The sequence below is a fragment of the Lagenorhynchus albirostris genome, chromosome 5 (genome assembly GCF_949774975.1).
Source record: "Lagenorhynchus albirostris chromosome 5, mLagAlb1.1, whole genome shotgun sequence".
Taxonomy (NCBI): domain Eukaryota; kingdom Metazoa; phylum Chordata; class Mammalia; order Artiodactyla; family Delphinidae; genus Lagenorhynchus; species Lagenorhynchus albirostris.
Genome location: NC_083099.1, coordinates 84,871,541 through 84,890,129, shown reverse-complemented (window position 1 = coordinate 84,890,129; position 18,589 = coordinate 84,871,541). Strand labels below are relative to the sequence as shown.

Sequence of the window (18,589 nt, the reverse complement as noted above, 5' to 3'; positions counted from 1 at the left end):
TGAAAAGGTTAACTGTTTTAAAATATGGGTATTATGGGTTACAGTAAAATATCCTTGGAGCTTTAAAATAGTACAGTAGCTAGCTCCTACCTATCTTTTCTTGGAACGCCTGCTTCAACGCCAAGCTGTCAGATACATCCCTGACCTTTTGAGGACATTTTAACGATGGTAATGCCAGGCCAGGATAAAGAGAAACAGAAATGATCAGAAGACTGAGGGGAAAAAGAAATGAGATGGAAAGAAAAAAATAGTTTGTACTGTTTACACCATCCAGTCTGGCAATTTTTACTGATGCTTTCTGTTTGCTTGGGATAGTTTATTGCTTATGTTATTTCTTTTCTTTCTTTCTTTCCCATGTGCTTTCCTCCACCAACTTTGTTTGAAAATATTTTGTATGTGTCCATACTGTAAACCCTCATATTTTTCTAGAGATTTAGTGCAGTGGGGAAGCTCTTTTTTTTTTTTCCTTCCCCAAGGGTTAGGCACATCAGTATTCTTAGCTACTCACTTTCGAGGCCAATGGAAAATGTGCTCTTAAGATTAAATAGACGTGAGTAACACATAAATCCAGTTTATACTGATGCAGGACGTTACGCAGTTACTCACATCCTGAATCTCTGATGAGTGGAACACACCTGTTGGAACAGTCACTGACCTGCAGGTCAAAGACAGCCAGGAAGGATAAAACCTTCACTACTGGTCTTCTGCAGACAACCTACTTGCATGAAGCATTCCTCCTTGTGGCTCTGGGTATAAAGGAGGTGGTCTAGCCATGGGAAACTGACCCACAGAAGGTTCTTTAAATATTCTCAGGATAAACTGGAGTAACACACACAGGCACACAGGCAGTGAGTGCCCTTTGTTCTGCAAGGCACCATCTCCCTCCACGCCCACTTCCCCAAACATAGTGCTTTTCTGAAAAATTAATGGATAATTCCTCCCTTTACAGACTTCCTAAGTACCTCCTTAGGAGGAAACCTTCCGTTTCTGCCAATAAATCTTAAAAAACTATAAACATTTAAATCCAGTGTTACATTTGGTTTAAGTATTTTCACCATATTTATCTAGGATGGGTTGGCTGCAGCCATGCTGGACTTCTGAGTAGTTAAAGGCCTATGTTTTCCTTTCACCTCAAATATGGAATTGTATATAACACAACATATATCCAATAATGAGTATAATTAATGCTGCATCGATCTGGCATGCAAATTATCATCCTAAATTTGAGTCAAGTAAAAAAAAATACCCAAAAAAAAAAAAATTCATCCAAGAAACCTAGCCAAATCTGTAAAATGTCTCTCTAGTCAACCAAATTATCCTTTGGCTTACAGATGTGCCTAAGAATGTTATGAAACACACTGATGAGATTTTATGATCAATTGTTACATTTTAGAAAATGTGATGACAGCACACTCAGAAGAAAACTACTCCTCTACACAATGATTAGAACTATTCATCTGAATGTTTTTAACATTAAAATGTAAAAAGTTCTGATGGGCCTGAAATATTGATGGACTAAAATGCTATAATGACTGGGGTTTGCTTCAAAATAACATGGTGGTAGCACGGGAAAACAATAGACCATGAGTTAATCACTGTGCAAGCTGGGTTATGGGTACATGGGGGTTCATTGTAGTGATCTGTCTACATTCATGTATTTTAAATTTTTCATAATAAAAATTTTAAAAATTTATACTGATTTGAACTTTCATTCGTTTACTCATTATTGACTGATTCATTTACTTTTTATATGTAAGATTATGGAAACAAAAAGTTAAAAAAAATATTCTTGTTGGACATTTAGGTTAAGTAAGCTATTCCTCTTCAGAAATAGTATATATTTATTTAAAATGATGTTTATAAGGACTATGTAATTACATGTAGAATTCTGAGGTTAAATTTTGAAAGCAGGACATAAAATTATATGGAAAGTATGATTACAGCATGTTTTAAAAAATATATCCTCAGGGGAAAATGAGCATAAAGAAATATATCAAATGGTTATTAATGGTTGGATTTAAATTACAGAAATAATTACTTTAATTTTTCTTCATTTTACTCCAGTGTGTTTTTCCAAATTATTTTTAATAAGCATGTATCATTTTTAAATGAAAATAAATATTTATTCATTAGTGGATAAGATGTGCTCTCCTTTCCCAAGGAGCTTTTTATTTACTAAAACAGAGAAACTACAAACATACAGCATTGCCCTGATAGTTTAAATCTTCATACCTAGAAGTGAAATACACCCACAGGAAAAGAAATGTCAATACAGATTTTATCTGATCGTAGAAACATAAAGAGCTTTCTGTGTGTTGGATAGAAATAGGGGAGGAACTGGCTTCTTTGCAAGCCAGAAAGAGTGTGAAATTCAGGCCATTTTGTGATGAGATCATTTCGCAATGAATGCAGGGAATGACAAATAAAAGTTACCAAATGAGCTGTCCCTTGAGTTCTTAACATTCTCACTCTTTCTTTTGGGGCAGTATAACGAGTAAAGCTTGGGAGTGGGAGTAGGGAGTTACAATCTAAAGGCTTGTGCCCTTCACTGGCAAGATGGGTACATTCAGAAAGACAGATAGATGTACAACAGAATTAGAAACAAAAATACAGTAGACAACTGTGGATTATGTGTAGATATGGAAAGTCTCTGCTAGAAAGCTATCTGTATTACCCCAAGAGATTACTTTCCTCATTTTATGCAAATTCATATAAAGTGAAGTCAAGAGTGTAGATGCTAAAAGTGTGGATGAATATGATGCTCATGACTAAATAGGCCTGGCTAGAGCAAGGGAGAATACATTCAGATGCCAGGTAAGTCACCCCTTTACTCCTCCCCTCTCTGGTATATCTGCCAGTGCATTTCTATGTAGGCCAATCTCTAGCAAACTCAACTCTTTCAAGCTCTGTCTGACTTGATGATGTTCTACCAATATACCCTCAGTCCTGACCTGCACTCTCCTCCCAGCCACTGAACTCTCAAGAATTCTAGAAACTTTGAATTTTGAAACTTTACCAATTCTCGCTAAAAGACACATAGACCTCAAAGTTTCAAACCTAGGCTAGCTTGAAGCCCTGGTGTTGGTCCTCTTACTTAACTGGTAATGTTGGTGGTAGTGATGAGGGTTGTCCACGTCCCCTTCGTTTGTGCATACACACAAGAGCAGTTCATGTCTGATTTTAAGGCTGATCCACATGAAGTAAATGCACGTCAAATGTGTAGCATATCATTGAATAATAACATGTAGTTCAAAGCATCACAGAATATGTTTGGAGGGTTTTGTTTGCATAATGCCAAAACATCCAGTGTTCCACATGGAAACATCAGTGCCCAACTTCACCAAATCACCTTCTCTGTCCACTCAGGTGTTCTCTGAATACTTCCACCCCAGTGTAGCAAAATCACTGCAAACCATTTGTTGAACTCTGTGACAACAGGTTCTCAAGATCATGTTTCATATCATTCTAAATGATGGTATTTCAAGTGAACAAATAGGATATGAAATAGGTACCCTTCCCCAATGTCAAAATACGTTCTGTTCAGATTTAATACTTGAGGTGGTGGACTCACCACAGCTTAAGTTTAAGTCTTTCTGAGGTTAGGAGAAATATACTTGGCTTCTTTGTACCTCAGTATTTTGGACCGCCATTTAGAGATGATGAAAGTTGCTTACCAGACGGCAACGTCACGAGGAAAATCCAGTTAGTGATGGTGAAACATTCTGAAATGAAAAGAGCACTGTTGCTGCTAGGTATTTAATAAATCTATGACAATCATAGAAAATAACCCCATTTACTTTTCACTCAGGCCACTGACACACTGATACTATATAAAAAGTAAAGGATGCTCCCCTTTGGGAATGAAAATACAACTGTGCCCTGAGAAAGTGCTTTTGTAGCTGCCTGTGTGCTTAACTTTAAGGCTCTAACCAGTTGCAACCAGTTGTGAATGACTTGCTGCCTATTTCTGTAATTCACTGTAACTTGTGTTGAGAAAGTTATGTTTTATGGTTAATTATCTGTGGTCTGTTTAAAAAAATAAATCAAACCATTGTGAACCACCAGGATTTGCAGCTCCATTTGAACTTTACTGTACTTTTGATTAAACATTTTGTAAATAAAAACAAACTGGTTTCTCCTTGTTTGGGGTTGTTTGTTACTTGTGTTCTGGATATAAATATTGTGGCAATAGTGGTAGAACAAGCTATGGATTATTTACCCCTGGTTTCATCAGTTGTGAGTTACTGGCCTTATCCTCTTTCATGAGTATAAATAAATGTATAGTGTTATATTCCAAGTCCTGTAAGACAACTGGAATGAGTGAACTGAAACCTTTCAAAACCAAAACCTTTTATGCTAAGTCACAGAACAACAAAACAAACCCCAAATTAACATTTAAAAAGCTTCTACTGTGGAGCAACAAAATCCCCAAATATTATATAATCTGCATTTTAAAGACTGCTTCCCTAACAAGCAGCAGTCTACCAATAATTCCACACGCATGTCTTTTCACTGCTGATATAATGGAGACGCCATAGGTGGTTTTACCAGAGATCACCTCCCACCCCCAATATCAACACCAGAATGAGGCCTTGAAAATAGCCAGCATAATAACTTAAGCCAAAATCGATTTAGCAAGATCAGGAATTACTGTAGCTAAAAGTAATGAAACAATATATAAAAGAAGAATTCTATATAAAATTTGTCTGTTGTCATCATCCTAGGACTTGTATAAATAAAAGAAGTCTAAAAAATAATTGCCTAGAGAAAATGAGAAAAGCCAAGATTTAAAGGACCCTGTGGCAGAGTGTAAGAGGAGTATATTTGAGACACAGAATCGTTATATCCCTAACACATTTTCATATGAAACTTAACCAGGATTACTAAAGTACCTTGCTCAAAATTATGTTTTTTAAATGATCCAATGGTCTGTGCAGCACTGACCATTACAAAGGACCTCTAGGAAAGATATAAAATATCCTTCTGCAATTTGTTATTTTTATAAAGACAGAGACAGGATAATAAGGGTTTTCTTATAAAATGGGGTGGTCGCCCCTTGCTGAAGCTTGGAGTGCTGCATCTGGTTTCACCTTACCCCTTTATTACTCACATTGCTTACTGCTTACCTGCATAAGTACTAACAGGGAACAGCCACCGCAGCTCCCCAAAACATATTCATGAAGCAGATACGATGTGCCAGGCACAACTAGAGTGATTCTTCTTGAAAAGGTAAGTCAGTGACTGAGGTTCTTGCAACATTTAAAAATATCTATTGTGCCACTAGAAATGAGAAGCCAGGTTAAAAGAGTTGTGAAGTACTTCTGAAAAATTAGAAAATGTTTAAATCTTCTCCTAGATTCTTGAACACCCTGGGAATAGAAAGTTTAGGCCTGCCAGCCCTTCCTCAGCCTGGATCCCATATTGCAGAAGAAAAACTAGAAGTAGGCTATATGTTCTCTGTGACGTGGTTACAACCAAAAAAGGGGGCTGAATAGAATCGGCTGGCATTCATTGGGCATTGAAAGGTCAATTCTGAACCTGAGTATGGTTCAGAGAGTGCAAAAAAACTCACCGAGATGGAATTGGAAGATATTCTGATAAACTGAGGCAGGAAAAAAAGGCCAAAGATGTTTTACTCAAAGATGTTTTCCTCTACTTCTTTGATAACCAGATGGCTCCAACTATTTTGGACAATCAAGAAAATGCTCCTCTATAGAGGTCTAAGTTTTCTTTTAAATCCAAGCAAACCCATTTGAAAAGCGGGGTATTCTAAATGATTCTCTGTATACAGAACTACCCACCAAAATTAAGTGCTTGGCTACAGATGATTAATCATGTTACAATTACATTATAAAGAAACATTTTACATGGTGCAGAATTCATTTTGATAATCAGGTACACACATACAAAACTGCCTATTGGAACCCACACTCAGCTATAACTGAGAAAACCATAATTCAAAAAGATACATGCACCCCAATGTTCAATGCAGCACTATTTACAATAGCCAAGACATGGAAGCAACATAAACGTCCCTTGACAGATGAATGGATAAAGAAGATATGGTATATATATATATTTTTTTCTCTTCCCGCTTGCGTCTCCCTCCCTCCCACCCTCCCTATCCCACCCCTTATACCATGGAATATTACTCAGCCATAAAAAGAATGAAATAATGCCTTTTGCAGCAACACGGATGGACCTAGAGATTATTTTACCAAGTAAAGTAAGCCAGACTGAGAAAGACAAATATACAACATCGCTCACATGTAGAATCTAAAAAAAAAAAAGTGATACAGATGAGTTTATATACAAAATAGAAATAGACCCACAGACATAGAAAACAAACTTGTGGGGCTTCCCTAGTAGCACAGCGTTTAAGAATCCACCTGCCAATGCAGGGGACACGGGTTCGAGCCCTGGTCCGGGAAGGTCCCACATGCCACGGAGTAACTAAGCCCGTGCGCCACAACTACTGAGCCTGTGCTCTAGAGCCTGTGAGCCACAACTACTGACCCTGTGCGCCACAACTACTGAAGCTCGTGTGCCACAACTACTGAAGCCCGTGCACCTAGAGCCCGTGTGCCGCAACAAGAGAAGCCACCGCAATGAGAAGCCCACGCACCGCAACAAAGAGTAGCCCCCGCTTGCCGCAACTAGAGAAATCTCGCCCACAGCAATGAAGACCTGATGCAGCCAAAAATAAATAAATGTATTAGGAAAAAAAAAGGAGAAATCAAACTTATGGTTACCAAAGGGGAAAAGGGGGGAAGGATACATTAGGAGTTTGGAATTAACATATACACACTACTATATATAAAATAGATAACCAACAAGGACCTTCTGTATAGCACAGGGAACTATACTCAATATTTTTTAATGACCTATAAGGGAAAAGAATATTAAAAAGAATAGATACATATATGTATAACTGAATCACTTTGCTGTACACCTGAAACTAACACAACATTGTAAATCAACTTATATGCCAATAAAAAAGTTAAAAAAATATGAAGAGGGACAGAAAAAATATATGTATGAATATATGTGCGAATATCCTGCTTAAAGACTAGAATATTGTGACCAATTTTCATTATATTCCGCAAACATATCTATCTGAGCTATAGATTCTTTCAAGGAAAGAAAAAAGCTGAAAGGAGACACATTTACAAAATACTTTAATAATGTATGCTAGCTTAGTCATTATTCATATTAAGACAACAAAAGATGTCCCCATGTCATCATACATACAGAGATATGACAACCCTAGTGATCTTGATCATTCCGTTGTTACAACACAGAGCCATATTCAGGCAATGAAACCTGAAAAACCAGACAAAACTCTCCTGGCTTTGATTTTTATCTTTATGCACCAGATTTTTCCATACAAAAGGAATCCCAAATTCAATAGCTAACACATAAGAGAAAGTTAAACAAACTAGGAAATAGCCTGAATCTTTTATAAAAAGTAAGGAAAAACTCACCTCCTACCTTTAGTAAAATTAAATGAACCAATTTCTTATGGCCTTACCATCCAGAAGTAAAGTGTGACCTAAAGGAATGATACTGATCCCAAACACACAGAGATGAAGGAATGATACTGATCCCAAACACACAGAGATGAACCTCAGTAGTTCCTACTCAGATCCATCCTCTCTCCCTCCTACTTTTACCTTTCCTTATTGTATTAAGAACACTCAGACCTACCACCACACTACCTCTCACACACGTGATCTCGCTTTCCTCTAGCAGAAACCTCACAATGCCTAATGCTGTGCTCTCTAGCATTTTGTATCCATTTTAAAACCATTTGATAGGCAGAAACCAAAAGGGAAGAACAGACAAACCCCCAAAGCCCTCCAACCTCCCTCATCAGAAAAATGCCCGGTCCCCAGAGGACATCAGTCAGTTAAGTGAAACAAAATATCATAGCAGGGAAGGAAGACTGATAAACCTTAGACAAATCTCACTGTGTTCCCATCTGGGAAGGGAGTTACTCCAATGAAAAAGTAGTGGGTGTGGGAAAGAAGCGAAGAGCTACAAAAAGAGAAAGAGGAAAAAGAATACTTTTATAATATGTTTGAGACTTAAAGGCAGTACAATAAATCCAAAGGTGTTCCAGGGAATAGTGTGAGAGAAAGTTTTAAATGAGAATTCCAGAGACTACAGGTTCATAAATGAAACTGTTGTTCAAAGGGTGAATCCTATAGGGAGTTTGAATTAAGTGTCTCTGCTGTAGAATCTAGATGTTTTCTCTTTCCTTAAGACTTTGGGGTTTGAATGTACTTTGTCATGAGAAAAAAACAGTAGTGCTTTATACAGCTCCCAAAGTAAAAAGCAAGAGAAAGACAGGGTTTATATAACCAGCTTTTTACATAAATATTACATCAGGATACATTTCAAATGAAAACACACACATACACACACACACAGCTGTCTTCCTTATCCTTTCTATTTTAAAATTCACTTCATATTTTAAATGTTGTTGATTTTTCACAAAATAAGTAAAAAAGCATTAAACACCTCAGAATAATTTTAGTCTTATATTACCTGGAAAATTTACCACATCATGGAGGGTCACAAAATCTTGTTTTAAAGCCAGTTAAGACACTGACAATTATGGGATGTTTTGCTGCAGCCCAGGGCAACTAGAAATGGTCGTGAATGTTAGCTAACTCCCTTCTCAACAGTCTGAGAAAAGGGAAAAAAAAGTGTAAGTTTTCCCCATCTGTTATTTCCTTTTTTTTCTTTTTGGCTGTGGAAAAGTAAAATTATGCAAGAGCTTTTGAATGTAAAGGCTGTGTGTGCTTTTTCCCTTTTTGTCTCTGTGTACCGGTTATGTGATGTTGCGTAACTGAGTACAGAGTAGGCGGTTAGCGTTTACTATTGATTTACACTATGCCATCTAATGAATTCAGAACACTAAAAAGAAAGGAGCAGGAGGGGAGGGAGGAAAAAAGAGAAAGAGAAAAACAGGGAGAGAAAAGAGGAGGACCGAACAGAGGGGAGAGAGAAAGAGCTCATTTAGATAAACAATTCTAATGCCTGGAATAGTTTCATTCTTATTCCCTGTAGCTCTGACTTTCCGTTATTGTTCAGGTCTCAGAAAAACAGATTTGAGCTAGTGACCCCAATATTCCAATCTTATTTCTAATGAGGATTACTGGCAGGTGAGTGTCTGAAAGTGCTAATGTGTCAAATTACTTGAAAGCAATTCCACTAAACTGTCAGACTTCTCCACATGCACCTATTTGTCATTCTCTTGATGCCTTTGGGAATCTGTATCTGTGATAGCCAATGATATGGTCCAACTAGTTTACCTAGTAGCAAATATTATTTGAAAGACACACAGGGATATCATCAGGGCAAAGAGAAATATATTCAATTTTACCCATCTTCTTTAAAAATGCATGAAGAACGCGTTTAGAAATCTTTGAATAGATCACTACTTTACTTTGGAAGAAGATATGCCACACATTATTTTGCTAAACAGAACAGCCCAATATAGGACAATGACAGAGAAATAGGCAATGAGAAAAGATTCTAAACTGATGAACATGCTTGTAAAGGAAATTTAAATAATTTCTTATATTGTGCTTACGGAGAGCACTTAAAATTTAACTTTTGATCTGGATGACTACAGACATCTCCAGTCCTCTGAGGCTGCCTGGTGCTTCCCATGCCATACAATGAGTTACCAAGGCTGAGGCCAGAAAGTAAGGGTGAAGTTGATCCTCTTGCTAGGCACAGGACCGTCCTGTACCTGAGTGCCCTCCTATGGCTGAGGACAATCACTAAAGTGAGAAAGAGAAAGAGAAGTTCTCTTTATTAGCAGCCAGCTAGAGAGCAAGGCAGGGAGCTTATACCCTTCTTGAATCTGCGTTTGTAAACGGTGACTAGAAAAAAAATCACAGGAGCTCATCTAAAGGAAAGAACAACAGTTTGGTGTTTCATTTCTGATCATCCAGCGATCTTCTCTTTTCATCCATTTTAGCTTAGAAAATAATAAACAGATGCCTACTCCATCCATTTTTCAAGGATGCTTTAATGAGGGATGGCCATGTGCACACAGTTTATACCTAGCACCTAGCACAGTGCTTGGCACATTCTCTGTGCTCAGCAATATTTGTTGAAACAGTAAAATGATTATGGGAGAAACATCTCTGTAGGAAAAGTATACTAGAAAAGCCTCAGAAAATATATTCCAATGACTTACAGGAAATCTTAGGCTGTGCTTTGGCTGTAGACACAAAATGATGATGTAGATAAAGTGTCAAACAGTTATTTGGGGATCAGTTTACTTTAGTTCCATTTATTAGAAAAAAAGCTTAACAAAATTATAATACTGGTAATATCAGCAAAGTTTTGTGTTCATTTCCACCATCCCTTTGGACTATTTTTCATTTCAGACTTGGGCACAGAAAAGTCCATTTTAATTTCCATGGACACATTCTAAAGGAAAAGTCATGGGATAGCAACATAATTCATGTTTTAAAAAATACTGAGAAGAATATAGCCATTTAGTAATGGGAGAGAATACAGCATTTTGCTGAAGGGCAAGGCAGGTTGAGTTTGGATTAGGTTATGCAAATTTAAATTAATAGAAGGGCAACCAAGAATGTACTGATTTCCATTTTCTTGGTTAAACAGGAGTTTTAAATTTCTGGATTAGAAAGTCAGAAGTGCCATCTTTCAGTTAATTGGAGAATAAGACCTTAAGAGAAAGAATTGAAAGTATAATCTCTCAAAAATTCCAGTTGAAGATTTAACTAAAAGTGTGTTTGGCAATGGTAGCCATAGTACTTTCTATAAAGTGGGGCTACCATCTTGTTAACTCATCCGGGACTAAGCATGCACATATCAGTAAAAACTTCCAAACTTTTTTTTTTCTTTTTAACTTTGATCATTAGTATAATCTAATCTAATTCAGCAACTTCCTTCAATAAGCATCCTGGCAGTAGGTCAACAAGATCATACCATGTGCTGCTTCATTTCATGGATTCTTAGAAGTGGATAAGAATGTGCCTGGCCCCCTCATTTTATATGCGAAGATCCTGAAGCTCAGAAGGTAATTTTCTCAGGGGTATATATTCTGAGACAGATCTGGGACTAAAGCTCACAGTTCATTTCTCCACAGCATAGAATAAGTCAAAGCTGCATAGAGTGAATCTTATTTTAAATGCTATAAAGAGAGATTTCAAAAGATTTTTTATTAAGATTTGGACTGCTTACATAATGTAAAATGTTCACCTCAAAGTTATCTTAGACTTATTTTCCATCTTTAATCTGAATCTCCTCTTCCTCCTCTTTTTCTTCCTCCTCTTATTCTTTAGATCTTTGGATTGCCTTTTCTACTCTGATTCTCATGCATTTATCCCCGTATCTAACTTCAAATTCTTCCCTTTTATCACTTTTCATCTGTTTCTCCAACTTGTATTTATTACTCTTCCTCATAAAAATCATTTCTTTTCTGTTCATGTGTTTTGAGATCCTCAGAAATCATAAAGGAAGAAAAAGTTTGAATTTAGTACCATACAATAATCTTTGGTATACACTTTGGTAAGTTTTTTAAAACTGCAACAAGATACTGACAACCTGAGGGTAAACTATAGCTAGAGGCTCTGCCTGTGATACAGCTGTCTGGACCTCTGCACTGCTGGAGAGGAGACTGGGGCCTAGTGTTACAAGAAATCTCATCTAAGATAGAGAGCAAAGGCTCACAATCTCCAGACCCGACCACTCATTTTTCAACTACACCAGGTCACCTTTTTGCTTCCTTTTCTTTCTCTCCATTCCACAGTCACAACTATTTTGAGACTGATTGCGGCAAAGCAGGAGGAGATCCAGAGAAATCCTAGTGGCTTAACGTGGTTTAATGATACTGGCCAAACTCTCAATGCCAAAAAAAGACAGAAAGCTGCATACTAAATTTGTAGTTACACAGAAAGTGGAGTCTGAGGGGGTTCAAAGAGAACTTGGACCTGAGAAAAGTCTCTGTGTAACAGTGACATTGCTGCCAGAATCATTTAGGTTGTGTCATTGTTTCCCTTATAAAGCTTAACTCTTATGGGGTTTACAATTCAGCTAAAATGATCAGCTCCAGGCTGAAATGCAGCTCTAGATATCTTAGAGTGGGAGTTTTTTTTTTTTTTTTTCCCTCCTTATTCCTTAACAAAGAACATATACAGCAACTATTCAGCCATTTCAATGACATCTGGATTCTGACCGCATGCCTCTCCCTAAAAAGGAGTAGGTGCTAATCAAGGAGCCTAATCTACAGTGAGTTAAAGTAAGCAACATCCACTGTGGAATGAAGGACGTGAAACTGGTACATGAATGGGCAATAAACAGATGTTCTATTATTTTAAAAGGCTTAATGTACATCACTTGGATAGATATTTCATTCCACTTTACTGATGTGAATAGGATTTTGGCAGTAGCTTGGTGAAGTCTCCCATTTGTTAACTAGAAAACATTACAATTACAGGAGGCAGAAATTCCTGGTGCTTTCCTTAGGTCTCTTTCCTCATAAGCCCATTCCCAGGGTAGCTATAAGATAATCAATAATTTTAAAAACTCCTTGCTCCTATGTCTCTAGTATTGGTTATAACGTCTACAGTATGATGCTGTGCCACAGTGTTGAGAAGGGATAGGAGGAGGAAGTCCCAGACATAAATTAAAATTAACAGGCCAGAAGGAAACTAGCATTTATTGAGTACATATTATGTGCTATATTCTTCATTGATATTATCCCATTTAATATAAATCCCCTGTGAAGTAAGATTGGCCTAAGTTTCATAGATTAGCAACCTAGTTACAGAGCTGTTAGCTAACTTGCTTAAGGACACAGAGCTAATTAAAAAGTTGTGCCGGGGAGGATAAGGACATGTTTGACTCCCAGGCCCACACGTAATGTAATGTACCACAAAGCCAGGAGCAGAATATGAAGCCATCTAACCAAAAAAAAAATTTCTCTAAACCAATGATGAGAACCACCAAAATCCTCAAGTAGGGGGTGGGAAGGATAAATGACTCCTAAGGACAAACAGATTTTTGCTTTGGTCTTGGCTATGATAAATCCCTGTTTTCCAAGTGCATAGTTGGAAAACGTTCCTTGTCATAGGTAAAGAAACACACAATTTCACAGGAACCTTTAAATCAGACCAGATATTTAAGTGTTTTTAAAAATTCCTTTAAAGATTTATACTGGATAAAGGTAAAAAATATAATGCATACAAAATCTGATGATTAGTGTATTAACAATTGAATATATCTGTGTATGTATATGTGTGTATGTGTGTGTACACACAATTTTTTTTCTCTTTGCTAAAGTTTCTGGTAATTGCTATAAAGTGCTTGACAAAATCTAAACAATGAATATGTTAAGCCAGGAGAAAAGGAAAGAAACAAAGAATAAGAAAAGGAGAGGCATGTGTGTGTGCATGTGTGTGTGTGTGTGTACATAACTTTCCTCAAAATTTTAATCCTAAAATATTTCTTAAGCTAAATAAGTCATAATGCTGTAAGTCTACATTGTGTGTGTGTGTGTGTGTATACAATTTTTTTCTCCTTGCCAACATTTCTGGTAATTACCGTAAAGTACTTGACAAAATCTAAACAGTGAACATGTTAGGCCATGAGAAAAGGAAAGAAACAAAGAACAAGAAAAGAAAAGAAATGTGTGAGCTTGGTGCTTTGTGACCACCTAGAGGGGTGGGATAGGGAGGGTGGGAGGGAGATGCAAGAGGGAGGGGATATGGGGATATATGTATATGTATAGCTGATTCACTTTGTTATAAAGCAAAAACTAACACACTATTGTAAAGCAGTTATACTCCAATAAAGATGTTAAAAAAAACAACAGATAACTAATGAGAACCTGCTGCATAGCACAGGAAACTCTACTCAGTGCTCTGTTGTGACTTAAATGGGAAGGAAATCTAAAAAAGAGGGAATATATGTGTACATATAACTGATTCACTTTGCTGTACAGCAGAAACTAACACAACATTGTAAAGCAACTATACTCCAATAAAAATTAATTTAAAAAAATGTGTGTGTGTGTGTAAAGATAAAGAGGTTTTACAATGTTAATTTGACAAATGATTGTTTTTCAAAAGTTTACTTTTCTATACTGAATCTTTTTATGTAGACATTTTATAACGCTCATGAATAAACACTTGTGGAAGATAACATTAGAACTCATTAAGTAAATAACAGCAGCTTTGAAAAGTCTACATTTTGAAGTACTATAGAGTTTACCAACTTTACACATTGCAATGAAGCATTCTTTCAAAATAATAAAATGGAGCATATACTCCATTTTTCATACAATACAGGTTTCGGGAAGGAATCTTTCACAACTGTATTAGTGTGTGTGTGTGTGTGTGTGTGTGTGTGTGTGTGTGTGTGTTAGATGTACTATTCTCAAGACCTTTGGGACACTTTTCTTAATATATTTTTAAAATCATAGTTTGGTGAAGAACTTAAAGAAATAGCAGCCAGACAGATGTGAAAGGAAGAATTAACAGTTCTCAGGCAGCACTAATTTATTCCTCAACTTTTAATGAGCCCTTCTTGCCCTGTCCTTCCCTCCTTTTCTCCCTCAAGTCCGAATTTGTTTCAGAGCAAGAAGAAACACTAGCTTCTGGCTTAGAAGAAGCACAAAAGAGAAGAGAACTAGACCACCTTCTGGGCCCCCATTTCCCATCCTTATAAGGAAAAGCAGTAGTAAACTGATCAACAGGAAAAGCGATGACAAGGACTCTGACACTTTTGTGGTTTGAGGCAAAAGCGGGATTTGCATTTGCACAATTTCAAGGACTTTCTTCAAAATTTAGCTTCTCTGGATGTTCTTATAATGACACTGAAGAAGACACATGATCTGTTGAGGGAAATAGGTGAGATGTCGGGGAAAGAGGAGGCACTCCTTATTTTCATATAGTATTTAAACATAAGATCAAGATATAACTTGCAACATTAAAAAAAAATTACCCAGTTAACTCGAACCTGCTAAAAATAACTCAGAATACCCTCCCCATGAAAACAAAACAAAATAAAGCAAAAACTCACAACCAGTTATTTTGACTGGTGAAAACAGTGACATGAAAGTAACAGATGGAAGCCCAGTTTTACTCACACAACATACTCACTAAGCACAGTCACAAGCATCCCCACGAAAATAACTTAACAATGCTGACTTTGGCCTTATGCTTAAAATATCTCCTTTAGGTTGGTTTCCTTGAAGACTTCAGGGGGCTGGTGAAAAATGACATAGAATGAAATTAACTCATCTGTCCATACCCAGAAACAGGAAAGAGCTGCCAATCACAGCCTATAAAGAGGACCTTTGTCAAGTCCTTTCTCAGGATTGGAACAGGTGTTCTTTTATTATGTATTATTTTTTTGTTGTCTGGTAGTATTTTTAGGAAAGGTGATATATCTGTACTTTTAAAAACACCACACTACATAGCATCTAAAAACTTTCATAAATCAAATAATTAAAAGTAACAAATCTTCCTGCTAATTGCTCCTCAAAGCTGTAAGAAAGGTTATTTTCTTACCTTACACCGTGGCTTCTGATCTGACAGTGTCATTCAATCAATAATTTCAATGTCAGTTACTGATTTTCACCTCTTTTATTACAAAGACTTCCAGCAATAATGAAATGGTGCTGATCTGCTTGCTTTCACTCTATATAACGTCTATATTTATATGCTTTGCTTCTATTTGGATCTATATTTATCTGCTTTATCTGCCTACAGTGCATCTGTTTCTCATACACACAGACATATATTTATATATATACACACATACTGTATATATATAGGTTATATATAAACACGCATATCCACAAAAATGTATGAATGTATGCTAGTGTGCTTACTTCAACAAGCATGCAGGTGCATAAATACTCAGACACATGACAAATATACAAAGAAAATAAATGTACATGTAAACATAGTTGCACAGGGAGAAGAATAGCTCAACAATAGGCCTGTCTAAATACTTGGCTGTTGGCCTTTGAGGCTTACACACCACTGAGTGACAGCCATAGAGTACTCTGGGAAGGAGAAAAATCTTCAGAAGGCAAAACTATAAAACTAAATAGAGAGCATTCATTCTGATTTATCCATTTTAAAGACGAGGAAACTGAGACACTGAGAGGCTAAGAGCAAAGATTTTACAGCTTTTTAGTGGCAGAGCTGGAAATAGAACCCGAGTCTCTGCCTTCTAGACACTCTTGTGCTACGCTGAATTGAAGTGATGAAAACATTTTTCTCAAACACAGTATCATCTTCTGATTTCCACTCTTTTCTAGTTTACCTTTTCCTTGCTGCATGAAATCTAAGCAACCAACATTCACTGAGGGTCAGGCACTGTTCCAACTGTTTAAATGTGCTATTTCATTTAATCTGCACAATATCTTCAAAACGTAGGTATTATTATTCATGTCCATCTTACAGATAAAAAAATCTGAGGCTTGGTGGGTTAAATAACTCACCCAAAGTGACACAGCTTGTCAGCAAAAGAGCTGAGCTACTGTGATACTCCGAGGCCCATGTCTTTTCCACTAGATCATAATGCTTTCCTTAATATACACCTCAATGTCCTATGAACCTCCCCTCCTGCCCACAGCCTAACCATCATACAAATCTAATAACTGGTCTGTTTCAGGATATATAACAAGTCTAAAGCAGAAATTCTCTCAGACTAAGAAAAGTAAAGAAGGGTGGAACAGGTATAATTTACATATCCCTAGTATGTAGCACATACCCACTACTAGAAAGCTGAAATATGCAAAATTGCGTCCGAAAAAATTACCCCATGAGTAGTCTTATGTGATTCAGAGTCTTAATAACTTCTAGTCTGTGAACATTTTATGTCATTTTCATCAAAGGATCACAGCAAACTGATACAATTGAATCAAATGGTTAATAGAGGCACGAGCAAGGAAAGGGAAGATAGCAAAAGGAAGAAAGAACCACACCCCCTCTTCCTCCTTTCCTGGGGCAACACTTCCAAAGCAAACACTCATCAAAAAATACAAAGCTAGCACCAATAATTGGTATTTCATCCCCACCGAAGTGTCTAGAACAAATTCAGAAAAGAAACTATGTCTACATATGGTAAGGTAATTTTACACAAATTTCCTCAGCTAGTAACCAGTCCTGAGCTATCCCAACACATAGGAGTTTTACACTTTGTTCAGTTCACACAGAACCCAGTACTAGGAGATGCCATGTGGATTTGTGAAACTCCCTGGGGCATACTGCATCCGTAAGCCAAGGAACAGAAATTACACTGATCCATATATGCAGCTCTTCATCTGTGACATATTGATAATTACTCTTTATTTGTGAATTACATCCAAGTTATAAAAACAAGTTTCAGACATTTGTCACAAACAGGGTACATTTCACTTAACTCTTTCAGAACAGCATCTCGATGTGGTGTACAGGAAATGGCAGCTGTCGTACAATGGAGTCTGATGTTGTGGAAAGATTATAACCTTTAGAGAGAGACTGACTTGAGTATGAATCCCAGTTCTTCCACTTATTAGCAATATAAATATAGGCACATCACTTAAACAGCCCTAAATCTCAGTTTCATCACCTGTGGAATGAAGAATAAAACCACCTATTTTGCAGGAACATTGTGAGGATTAGAGATAGTCCCAGTGCAATGTCCTCCTCAAAAGAGGGGCATTAAATATTAATTATTATATGTTTAAGAAGGCCTTTTGGCTGCAAGTTTCTATTGTAGATCTGATACAGAATTCTTCTGAGGTACTTTTTATGTTCATTTAATCAAAGATAAACTTTTTGGTGATCAAGTATGTTCCAAGTAATGATAGAAATAAAAGTATTTCAAGGAGTAACATTTTCACTGGAAGATCTTAAAGTACTTAATAACCCTCGACTTTCCTGATGGCTAGTACTCTCATTTAACAATTGGGCAAAATGAAGCTCAGAGATACATCCCCCAAATGAATTATAATAAAAAAAATTCACCAGCAGGAGTGAGTAGAATTTCTGTCTTTAACATCTAAACCCCATAGTGTCCAGCTGAGTAATAACTGCTGCAAGGTCACAGATACAAAGGGCCATGCTTTCCCCAAGGCTCTTTGAGATTATGCACCGAGGCCAGAAACATTAGGTAATGCTGTGTACGTCTGCTGAGATAACAGGGCTGAGTCAGGGTTAGGTCAGGGTTTCAGGTTATAGGGTGGAGTGAAGAGTGGCTTTCAGATCAAATGATGGGAGTAGTTTAATTTAAGCAGATAACAAGCCATACAGTTCTTAATGTAAGAGGAAAGGAAAGGGGAGACAACCACAGCCAAGAGAAGATGGGTGGGAACACAGACTCCGTGGGGCTCAAACGGGTAACTGTGCCTCACAGAGGAAACTCTCCCATGTTCATGCACACTGAGACGTGAACAAAAAAGCCCAGGGTGCAGCATAAATCCTGCCATCCCAATAACACACACAGATGTTCCACTATTGTTTTCTTGTATGCACATTTTAATTAAGAGATCAGAATCAAGCATTAAAATGTTATTAAATGGCTTGTTTACATTTTCACTATA

At 37.0% G+C, this 18,589-nt stretch overlaps 1 protein-coding gene across 1 annotated transcript in view; it reads right to left on the bottom strand.

The window, feature by feature from the left end:
- ZBTB20 (zinc finger and BTB domain containing 20) overlaps positions 1 to 18,589 on the bottom strand; it is a 793,456-nt gene that overhangs the window by 342,760 nt on the left and 432,107 nt on the right. The window contains exon 6 of the mRNA XM_060150581.1: positions 3,675 to 3,722. The gene's annotated coding sequence lies outside the window, so the exon portion shown is untranslated. The remainder of the gene's footprint in view (positions 1 to 3,674; positions 3,723 to 18,589) is intronic.